Raw genomic sequence first — 11,814 nt, forward strand, 5'->3', positions numbered from 1 at the left:
TAAACACAGACACTTAAGTCTCATGCCCAGGAGGCTGGACGCCCAGGCTCGGGGCGCCTGCAAATTCAGCTCCTGGCTTGCAGACGGCTGCCTTCTCGCCACGTCCTCACGAGGTGGAGAGACAGAGAGAGGATGAGACAGAAGTTCTCATAAGGACACTAATCCCATCACGCCTCTCCCATGGCCTCATCTAACCACAGTCACCTCTCAAAAGCCACTCCTGCAAATACCGTCATTCTTGGGACGCAGCCTCGGTGCATGAACACATTCAGGCCACAACATGATTTCCTGGCCATCTCCGGGACTCCCGGCCTGGAGGCCAGACACCCTGAGCCCGTGCTGGCTGAGGCCCTTCGCCAGAGAGGCTGGGTCACCTCCGCCGGGACGCCGCCCTGCCCTTCACGTGATCAGCACCGTCCCCTGGCAGGAGCCTGGAGCAGCTGCCCTGGGTGAGGAGCTCGGAAGGACAGGCAGGGAGGGCCCAGCACAGCAGGCCGGGGACAGCCAGGACGTGGGTACAGCCTGACTCGTCTGGACGGCCGCCCACGCATCAGGGGTTTGCTCCTCCTGTCACGAGTCGGTGCAGACGAGGGCAGGGTCCTGGCCGCAGCCTCCTCACGACCCAACTCTGCGGCTGGGGGCGGCTATTCCTGGACAGCCTCGGGTGGCTCAGGACCTCAGAAAGGGGTGAGAATTCCCACGAGGTGTCATCACCGTCTGAAGAGCCCGCTAGATGTTGAGAACAGAGGAGATGCTGCAGGACAGCGTATGATCCTGGAGATAAAAGAGACTTCAGAGGAGAGATGCCAGCAGCCCCTGCGCAGGGCCGACCATCGTGGGAGGGGCAGGAAGGCTTCAGGGAGACCCCGCCTGCCCCCCCCTCTGCTGAGCTGGACCAGGCAGTGGAGGAGGGGCCAGGAACACCTGTCCTGCTGCCTCCCACCCGCAGGCCGACCTCGGGGGAGGAGCACACCAGACCCTCCTCCTTTTCGCACAGCCGATTGGTCCCAGGGCTGCGGGGGCCAGGAGGGGTGGGGCTGTGCCCAGAAGGGTGCCCCCAGCGCAGCCATCCTGGCCTATGGGGAGGGGAGGAGCACGGGCGAGGGGGAGGGGAGGCACTGGGTCTGTCCAGAAAGGGAGAACACCAGCTTGCTTGTCACCTTCCTACCCGCCCCGGTGACACCCCCATAGAGCCGTGGGTGGCACGGGTCTGCTGAGTCCTTGGGGGACCCCCAGGACTGTGGGGTTTGGATTCCAGGTGATGGGTGCTGGCCAAGGCCCTGAAAGACGTCCCTGGGAAAAGGGCTCATGACTTTACCTTGTTCCAGAGCCAGAGCTGAGAAGGATCCCAGCCTGTTTTTACCAGCCCAGGGCTACCAGAAGTGCTGAGTGGAGACAGCATTTTCAGAACCGGAATTGATCGGTGATGCCCTGGGTTGATTAGTGATGTCTGGCACAGGCACAGGCGGCAGGGCAGAAAGGCATTCGTGTTCTCTGCCCCGGGGGCTTTGGTGCACCTGCCAGGTTTTTTCTGAGGCTGCAGCTTGGTGAGGTCTCTGAGACCCCAGCACTGCCGGCGTGGTGGGGGAGCACAGGTGCTATGATCTTTCATCTGAGTGCAAGGGCCCCAGCAGGACGCTAAATCACATTGGCCGTCTGTGTGGTTTCTGGCATAGCTGTGCTTCCAGACCCTCTGCGTGTGCTCACCTCTACCCTGTTCTGTCGAAAATTCTATACCTTTGAAAGGTTTGTGGTTCGTTTCACTTCCCAGCATCTTCAGGTGGACATCGACGTTGGAGTCTGGGGCTCCAGATCAAAGCCGCAGGGTCAAGATAACCAGCAGTTTCCTCTACAACACAAATACTGAGTTGCAAGAAGAAGCACAGGCTCTTCCGGGACCCCAGCCCAGGTAGGAATGTCTGCACTGGCTTTTCCTCTCTGTCCTGCTTCTTAGCCCCAGTGACATTAACCCACCAGCCCGAGGCTACATCCAGCTCCGCGGGCTGGGAACCCAGGGAGAAGGGAGAAAAATGGAATAAATCCCTACCTCAACAAAACACACAAAATTAGGGCAGGCGTTCTCTAGGTTTTGGTTTTTTTGTTTGTTGGTTTGTTTGTTTTGTCTTTTTGCCATTTGTTGGGCCGCTCCCACGGCATATGGAGGTTCCCAGGCTAGGGGTCCAATCGGAGCTGTAGCCACTGGCCTACGCCAGAGCCACAGCAACACAGGATCCGAGCCCCGTCTGCAACCCACACCACAGCTCACGGCAATGCCAGATCGTTAACCCACTGAGCAAGGGCAGGGACCGAACCTGCAACCTCATGGTTCCTAGTCGGATTCGTCAACCACTGCACCACAACAGGAACTCCTGTTTTTTGTTTTTTTTTTTTAATCCTAGAAAAGTGAAACAGTGTTGCCAGGCAGACCTGGGCTCCAGGGAAAGTGCGCTTGCTTCCAGGTGAGTCTGCATGCACCCAGCCTTATGGATTCTGGCCTCAGCGGGGTCGGGGGAGGCGGGGCGTGGTTTGGAGCCAGGCAGGCCTGGTTCAAAGGCCTTTTTCCACCCCACGATAACCACAAAACATCCAATCCTCTCTGAGTCTGTTTCTTTCCCAATAAAATAGGAAGGACTTTCATTCATTCTTTCTTTCAATGATTGAACTTGGCCAAGGTGTGACTGTTAAGCTGATTGAATGAGAAGTAGGTACCTCTCAGAGCGCCCTGCCCCCTCCTCCTCCTTCCACCTGCCTTTGCCCTAGAACTTTCTGCCTCTGCCAGGAAGTCTGGTCCCCCTGAAAGGCATTCTGGAGAAGGTCAGGTGGCCAGGCCTCCGGCGTCCCTTTGCACACCAAGTCTAAGAGATTCCCAACTCCTTCTGGCCAAGGCCGCTTTGTTCACGCACCCCTGGCAGCCCAGAGACCCATTCCTCTTCTCCTTAAACTGAATTCACATTTGGGTTGAATGTCTAAGGAAAAAAAAATGGTATTTTTTAGGATTTCTTTCTTAATTCTAGAAGAACCGTATCAGCGTGATATTGTGGAAAAAATAGCTACAGGCCAGTGCCCTTTTGCATCCGGGCTGAACCACCTGCCATCGCTGGTTCTGATGGGAGCGTGGGAAGCAGGACTAGCTCTGTGTGGACAGCCAGGCCCAGGCCCCGATACCCACCCCCAGGGAGAGCCACGGGGGGCCAGGGCCAGGCCTCGGTTTCCCACCCCCGCCCTCTGCCCAGTGGGGGTGAAATGAAGAAATGAAGGCACAAGCCCGTGTTACCTCCTCACCCAGCTGCCCATCAGCCCTGGCAACCTGCCCTTTGCCTGGATGTGGGTAAAACGATCATGTTTTCCCTTTTTAGCAGGTGTATCGCTAAACACAACCACATAACGTGCTCGCTTACCGAGTGTTCAGTGAGGTGGGTTTTGGTCCATCCGCAGACGTGTGCCAGCAGCACCGCCGTCAACTTCAGGACACTTTCATGACCTCGGAAGGAGCCTGCACCTTCCAGCTGTCACCACCCATTCCCCAGTCCCCACCCAACCCTAAGAAATGGCCAGTCTGTTTTCTGCCCGCAGCTTTCCCTGTCCGGAACGTTTCGTACAAAGGACGTCCCAGAGCGTGTGTCCGCTGCGCCGGGGCTTCCTTCACTGCGGGTGTTTTTCGGCTCGTGCCCTTCGCAGCGGGAGTCAGTACTGTACTCCTTGCTTATGATCCAACACACTCCCTCGGGGGGTGACCGCAGTGGTTGTCTGCTCCTCGGTCGACGGGCATTTGGTTTCTCCTACTTTTCGGCTGTTGTGAATGGTGCCCCGTAAATACACAGGAACAGGTTTTCACGGGGACGTCCGTCTGCCTTGCTCGCGGGCCTGTACCCGGAGGCAAGCGTCTGCGTCACATGGTAACCGTGGCGAGTATTTCCGCAACTCTCAGCGACCTGCCCGCTTGGGCCTGTCTGACCTTTGGTTCCACCACCCGAGCGGATGGGAAGCGGAAAACTGGTTTCCCCAGGGACCTCTCCCCGCAGCGGCCCGGGTCACACACAGTGACCTGCGGCCGTTGGACCTCGGATGGGCCCCAGCCATCCTTGACTTCCGGACCATCCTCTCCCGCCTGGACCACGGTCTGTGGTCTCCTCCCCGCGTTCTCACAAGAGGAGGAAGAGGCCCGCGTTCAGCTCGGGTGCGCCCCTCCTTCGAGCAGCTTTCCTTCCGGGTGGGTCTCTCCCTGTGCCTCCCAGGCGGTCAGGATACAAGTCCACCTGGGGACCTGCCATCCTCGCAACACGGCCTTTATGGGCCCCTCCGCTGTCAAACCACATGTATCTCCACGGATGTCCCGCTCTGTCACACCCGGCCTCTGAGCCTTTGCACCCTCTGTTCCCTCTGCCTGTTGTGCTCCCTCCACCTTGGCTGGCTGGGTCCTTCCCGTCTGTACAGCTCAGCACCTCCTCCGTGAGGACCTCCCAGACCCCTGGCCAGACTTAGGTACCCTCCTCAGTGGTCCCGCAGCACCGTAGCTTTGACCATGTGTTTGTCTGCTCTGCAGACATAGCTCAGCACATGGTAGGTGTTCAATAAATGTTTGCTAAATAAATAAGTAAATGAAGAATAAATAAATCTGTAAAACGGGGACTCGGTGTTTACTGAGTTTCTGCTGTGTGGGTGACATCGTGAAATTATTACGAGAGGAGGGCAAGATCCTGGGGGGCTGTCTGGAGCGCCTTCCAGAGCATGTGCGTATCCTGGCTGTGTCTCGGCTATTGAGGATGGTGTCTCTGGCACCCCACTTTGGGATGGGCACACAGTAGGACCTCAGTAAACACAGTCAACAGCGTGGAAGATGGATGGTCCACCTGCTTTGCCTCTGCACGTAACCCTAGGGAAATAACTGGACTCCTTCAAAGGAGGGAAATGAAAATATGGATGATTTGTCGTTCTCATTTTATTGAACATTTTAAAAAGTAAAATAATTCAGCGGTCTACGAAGTAAAAGTCAGCAATCTCCTCCCTGCCTCCCATCCTCTCCAGAGAAAAACAAACTTTATTCGTGTGGCTTATCCTTCCTCACCTTTCTCTGTGCTCATAAAAAAGGTACACTCGCATCTCCCTGCACAGGCGTTGCTTTTTATCAACACAGAATGACTCTGAACACGTGAGCCGGCCCCCTGCTATACAAGCACTTTCAAAATGTTAAAATGCTCTACACATCTGAGGGGTTATTACCTTTCCAAGTGTGGAGCTCCCCCTATTTCCATGAGCAATACCTGCCTGCAACATTCAAAAATAAATAACGAGCACTTCGGTTCCCAAATGGAAGGAAGGACATTTACTTGCTATGAGTTAGCATCACCCTCTACCACCACTCACAAAAGTCATGAATAAACATCGAACCGTGACTGCAAGTGCTTTCCTGCCAACTCAGAATCGGATGCTGTTCAAGGCATGGTCATGTGTTTCCCAACTGAGATTCCTAAGAAAACCTTAAAAGTTAGCACCGTGTGCACGTGCAGGGCTTGTTGAGGGGGGCTGGGGAGCGGGGCCCCGAGTGAGGGCTGGGTCCCGCTGGCACTGCCATCAGTGCCTGGAAAAGCCTGCCTCTGTTGAACCACAGCGGCTCTGAGGTCCGCTTGCCTCTGGCAGCCGGGACCGTCTGTGGGAGACTTTTACACCCCATGGTGCTCCCCTGAGGCTCCACGGGGTCCTGTGCACCCCTGAGCTGGCAGACCCACACAGACATGCCATCCTGCCGTGACACCCGAGATCTGAGGCCGAGCAGGCGAGGAACCTCGGAAGAAGGGAGCGGGCACAGCCGCGCCTGAACGAGGAGCAGCGCGCCTTGTGCAAACAGGCTGCCGCAGGGCAGGACCCACAGGCGTCTCACACCTGCTCCAGCTCACCTGGCGCTCGGTGGGGTGGGAACAGGTGGTCTCAGGGCCACATGCTGCTCCTGCAGAATCAGGTTCTCACAGGCGTTGAGCTTCGACCTTAAACATCTTCTGCCCAGCTCAGAACCGGCCCAGCTCAAGGGCTGGGGGTGAGGCCCCACAGGGGTTGCAGTTAAGAGCGAGGGTGCAAAGGACATGAGGGGCCAGAGCGAGAGGCCTCCTGCGCTGGGCCCCTCCCCCACCTCACGCTCACATCCTTTCCCTGGGCACGAAGGTGCTCTTGGAAAACGGCCGGGGGTTGGATGGGTGACCGGGTTTCAGTCACCAGCTGGGGCTGCTTGGGTCGGAGGGGTTTCTTTTCTTTCCTTTTCTTTTCTCTTCTCCCTTTAAGGCCACACGTGCAGCATGTGGAGGTTCCCAGGCTAGGGGTCAAATCAGAGCTACAGCCGCTGGCCTCCACCACAGCCACAGCAATGCAGGCTCTGAGCCACGTCTATGACCTACACCCCAGCTCACAGCAACGCTGGGTCCTTAACCCACTGAGCGAGGCCAGGGATCGAACCTGCATCCTCATGGACACTAGTCAGATTCGTTTCTGCTGAGCCACAACGGGAACTCCTTGGAGGCATTTCTAATAGCAAAGACACAAAGCTTTATTCCAAACCAGCCGAGCTGGTTGAGAATCTCCCAGAATCAGCAGATGAGCTAAATATCCCAGGCTCATCTACTGATTTTCTAAGAGGGTTGATCCCAGGCCCGAGGATGATGGCCTGGAATAGTCTGGGGCAGGGAGGGGCATGGCCTCGAAGGAGCCCAGGACCCTGGCCTGCCCAGCTCCCTGCCCCCACCCAAACCGCAGAGCCCGCATTCAAAGGAGCATCTGCACCTCCTCACCCCGGGGCGACTCCTACACCCCATGTGGAGACCACGACATGGAGAACAGGAAGGCCATTGGGGGGTCACTGGACAGGCCCCTGCTAGAGGACAAGAGGGCGGGGGTCCCCAAGACCACAGACTGCTACTGGGACGAAGCCCACCAAGCTCCTCCCTCAGACTCTGCTCCCTGAGCATCCTTGGCAGCACTCGCCAGGCGTGCACGTCTCCCCCGGTGTGCACACGTCTCCCCCGGTGTGCACACGTCTCCCCAGGTGTGCACATGTCTCCCCAGGTGTGCACACGTCTCCCCAAGTGCTCACGTGTCTCCCCGGGTGCTCACACAGGTGCACACCGTGCCATCCCAAGGGCCAGCAGGGGTCAGCAGCCACTCCAGCTTCCTGCTTCAGCTCTTGGCAGCTCAGGGCCCTTGGATCCAGGGGGCACAGGCAGAGCTGACCAGCGGGACATAGGTGCCTCTCCCCAGGGCTGCCAAGGACCCTGCTTTGAATGGAGGCCAATCAGCGGGAAACAGCCTACGGAGGGACCACCTGCACTGACCCTCAAGGGCAGCCCTGGAGGACGCGGGCCGCATTGACCCTGCTGGCCTGGGCTGGGTGACAGGAGCTGTCCTCTCGGGCACCCTGTCCAAGAGGGCCTGGAAGAGCCTGAGTGCCCCCCTCACAGCCCCTGCCAGCCTGCCCAACCCAGGAGGTGTCGGTCCGGGGAGGTGACAGCAAAGGCAAGCTTGAAGGGTCCCCTGCTTCCGAGATGACCCAGCTTCCTGTCTAGGGAGGAGTGTGGCTGGGCCACAGCAGCACAGGAGAGCTGTCTGGGCCAGGAGGGGGGGTGCAGGGGTGACAGATGGAGGCCTGCGAGGGTCTACACACCTCAAGGAAGGAATCAGCCACAAAATCTGGGACTGTGTGCTCGGCAGTAGGCCTGACCCCGAGCAGCCACCTCTGGTCCCCGAGACCCACAGTGCAAGAGTTGGGTGGTAGGAGTTCCCGTTGTGGCGCAGTGGTTAACGAATCTGACTAAGAACCGTGAGGTTGCGGGTTCGATCCCTGCCCTTGCTCAGTGGGTTAACGATCCGGCGTTGCTGTGAGCTGTGGTGTAGGTTGCAGACGCGGCTCGGATCCTGCGTTGCTGTGGCTCTGGCATAGGCCGGAGGCTACAGCTCTGATTTGACCCCTAGCCTAGGAACCTCCATATGCCGCGGGAGCGGCCCAAGAAATAGCTAAAAAGACAAAAAAAAAAAAAAAGAGTTGGGTGGTGTCCTATGCTCTGCACCCAGCACCTGGGTGGGCGAGGAGCAAGCAGACAGCGCTCAGAGGCAGCACCCCCTGTGCCCAGGCCAGCCGTGCAGCAGGGCACCGCGGCCTGTGCATCCGGCCGGCGTTGAGATTCTGACATCCGGTGCAGACTCGGCAGGTGGCTCCCGGGGCTGCTGGCCAGGCAGCTCACGGCCTTGCTCCCCCTGACACTTCACGGAGCTGCAGCCAAGCAGATGCTGCTGGACCAGAGCCTCCAGCCAGAGCACAGCAGGCAGCGGGAGGCAGGACAGGCTGCATCCAGGACCTGCTCAGATGGGGGGAGGGCGGCTGCGATAGGAGGAGGGGGGCTTCGATGGGGAGCTCTCCTTCGTCACGGGAAGCTGAAGCCCCTCAGTGTAAGAGCTCAGACCTCCTGGACCCCACAAGTCACAGCACAGATGGCAAAGCCCAAGCTCCCCACCCAGGGGAGGTGGGGCATAGGGAGGGGCTCCCTGAGACCTGGGGCGGGGTGGGGGGGAGCTGGGGTGGTCTCAGCAGCCCCCACCTGCCCTTCACAGTCCACCTGGACAAAGACGCAAGAGATGAAAAGGACTCCTTCTGAGGCAGCATGTGGCCCGAGACACACTCACTGGGCTGAAGGGGGTGAGCTGAGGGCAGCCCTTGACTGGCATCCGCTGTGCAGAGCAACCAAGCACTGCGGTCCCAGCGCTGGAACCCGCGTCCTGCGGCAGCTTCACTGGCCTTCAGTGGGCGGTGGGCTCCAAGGGCTGCCTGACTCCGCCCAGGCCCCGCGTGGAGGACGCGCAGGATGCCAGGCTTTTCCACCTGTACTGAAGATGCAAATCCGGACCAGGGTGCAGGCCTCTCCAGCAGAGGAGCTGGTCCAGAACCACTTCCTGAGCTGTGTCTCCAGACGGGGAACCCTGGAGGTTCAAGAGGCAGCTGCAGACCCCGGAGGGGCTGCCTGCACTCTCAGACCCCCGCCCCTTCCCTACCCAGCCCCCCTCTCCCGCTCTGTGGAGGGAGGCATCAGGCTGGGTGGTCTGGCTGTAGCTTGGGGGCAGGGGCGGGGGCTGCGGAAGCTGTGCTCCTGGTGGCCTGGGCAGTGGCACCACCCCCAGTACCAGATGGCACTGTCCCGGCACCGCAGGGAGGAGCTGCCACCTGTCAAGGGGCTTGTCACAGGGCAGAGCTGCAGGGGGCAGGGGGTGCCACGCAGGGCTGAGGTGCCACACTCCTTCCTGTGTCGCCCTGAGCATTTATAAATACTCAGACTTTTCAAAAGAGCCCTTTAGGGGAAATTTTTTTGCAGCATGAAAGTCAGATAGATTTATTTCTAAACAGATAGATACAACACAGAAAGTTTTTTTTAATTCATATTTTGATTGATTGATTGATTGATTTTGCCTTTTCGGGCCACATCTGCAGCATAGAGAGGTTCCAAGGCTAGGGGTCCAATCGGAGCTGCAGCCTCCAGCCTGCACCACAGCCACAGCAACGCAGGATCTGAGCCATGACTGTACGTACACCACAGCTCATGGCAACACCGGATCCTTAACCCACTGAGCGAGGCCAGGGATCGAACCCTCAACCTCATGGATGCGAGTTGGGTTCATTAACCACTGAACTACAACAGGAACTCCAACACAGAAAGCTTTTAAAAAGAAAGTAGCCATCAACCATTTTTCTACCTCCTAATGATGATATTTTTTCCAGTGGGTTTCATTTCCTCACTGTAATGGATACGCATTTTTCTATTTTTAGAAAACTGAAATTGGAGTTCCCATCGTGGCGCAGTGGTTAACGAATCCGACTAGGGACCATGAAGTTGTGGGTTCGATCCCTGGCATATGGAGTTCGACCCCTGAAAGGAGTTACGCTAAGCCGTTCAACAAGGACACCGTCTGTGCCCGGAAACAGGAAATGCCCACCGTTTCTGGGCCTCCAGCCTTCGTGTGGTCCCTGGTGCTTGGGGTTTCCATGTCCGGGACCGAGGGACTGGGAGGGTGGCCTGAAACGAAATCTGTAGTGTCCTCAGAATCGATCTTGGACTTTTTAGCCAAAAATCAGTGTCTGGCACCAGCCATAGGATAGTTCCGTCTGGGTGAATGGGGTCCCCACAAGCCTGCCTCAGTTATGCTCTGGGGACAGGGCACAAGGAGCGGAGGCTTTGAAAGTTACATCAAGGTACATGGCGCAAAAAAAAAAAAAAAAGGAGTTCCCATTGTGGCTCAGTGGTTAATGAACCCGACTAGCATCCATGAGGACTGGAGTTCGATCCCTGGCCTCGCTCAGGGGGTTAAGGATCCAGCGTTGCCGTGAGCTGAGGTGTAGGTCGCAAATGCGGCTCGAATCTCACTTTGCTGGGGTTGTGGTGTAGGCCGGCAGCTACAGCTCTGATTCAACCCCTAGCCTGGGAACTTCCACATGTCGTGGGTGCAGCCCTAAAAAGACAAAAAGACAAAAAATAAAAATATAAGTAAATAAATAAATAAGGTACACAGGGCATAGATGTGGAGGGAGTAAGTGGGCGGGGGTGGGTAACAGGAGGACCAGGAACAAGCCTGGCTCCTGACACGGGAACCTGGGAGTTTGTTGCTCCATCCGAGGGCGCGAACAGCAGAAAAGCCGGTCTTTGAGGGAGTTCTCGCTGCAATGGGCTACGCTGTTCAGTACGGAACACGTTTTAGATGCCTGTGGGACCCAAAGTGGAGACACAGTGCAGGCAGAATGGTCTGGGTCCCAGGAGGGGGGTTAGAGACAGGAAGAGATACACACTTGGGGCTTTTAGCCTGAGATGTAATAGAAGCCATGAGATTAAGCAAGAGCCACCTCCGCCACCCTCAGGAGGTTTTCAAGGTGAAAAGAGAAGCGATGGAGAGAGGCAGTGGTTAAGAACCCCAAGTAGTACAGCATGATGGGGTGTCTACAAGAAGGGGAGTCACAACTGGGCCCAAGCAGGGGGAGCCGTGTTAGAAGGAAGACCTGTTGTTACTGTCAACTTCTTCAACAGCCAGAGAGCGACCTGAAAGCCAAGGAGGAAAACTGCCCATTGGGTTTATTCATTTTTATATGAAATCATAAAATAACGACGGAAAGGGGGAAAAAGGGCAGCTTTTTATTTTTATACAGCAGACCCTAGAGTCACACTCTGATTCCACGTGCATTAACATTTTGCCGCACAAGCCCCAGATCCCTCAGTAAAATAAATGCCAAACCAGTTTACCTCGTTAGGCATACCACTGCAAAAATCATCACTGTATTGCTTCCTTGTATCCACATGTGAAGGTCCAGGCCTGGAAGCAGAAGGGCTGGATTTGTTTCCCACATCCTCACCACCACTTTTGGGGTGCTGGAAGTGAGCTTGGGTGAAGGGTGTCTGAACGTTGGACGAGAAAATCTTCACCCACTGGCTCAGAGATGCGATATGTGTTCTTGTCTCCACCTGGACTCTCGGTGGAAAAATTCTTTCCTGAAAAACTAGAGTCCAGGCCTGTACTTCGAACATCTTGAGGGATACAGGTTTATACCACTGGAATTCTAAGCTAATAATTAACGTTTATTTAGCTCCAGGCCAGTCCTGGGCATCTGGCGTAAACAAAAGCAGAACCATGCACGGGTGTGCTCCCAAACCCAGGCTCCAGAACGTGTGTGTAGGTGGACTTTCTGAATCTGAGCTCAGAGGGTCCACATTTACCCAAAGTGGGAGGGTTAGCACTTCCAAGAAATTCATACACTGAAGCAACCTGGATGTGAATATGAAAGTTTTAAATGAATAAATA

General features: G+C 56.6%; 1 long non-coding RNA gene across 1 annotated transcript; it reads left to right on the forward strand.

Annotated features, from left to right (window-relative positions):
* The first annotated feature begins 376 nt into the window (after positions 1 to 376).
* Positions 377 to 4,578, forward strand: LOC125122324 (uncharacterized). The gene is made up of 4 exons (XR_007133769.1): positions 377 to 687; positions 1,772 to 1,909; positions 2,400 to 2,459; positions 3,357 to 4,578. It is a non-coding gene; the product is annotated as an uncharacterized LOC125122324 (long non-coding RNA).
* Positions 4,579 to 11,814: the final 7,236 nt, after the last annotated feature.

This window comes from Phacochoerus africanus, chromosome 3 (assembly GCF_016906955.1).
Source record: "Phacochoerus africanus isolate WHEZ1 chromosome 3, ROS_Pafr_v1, whole genome shotgun sequence".
NCBI lineage: Eukaryota > Metazoa > Chordata > Mammalia > Artiodactyla > Suidae > Phacochoerus > Phacochoerus africanus.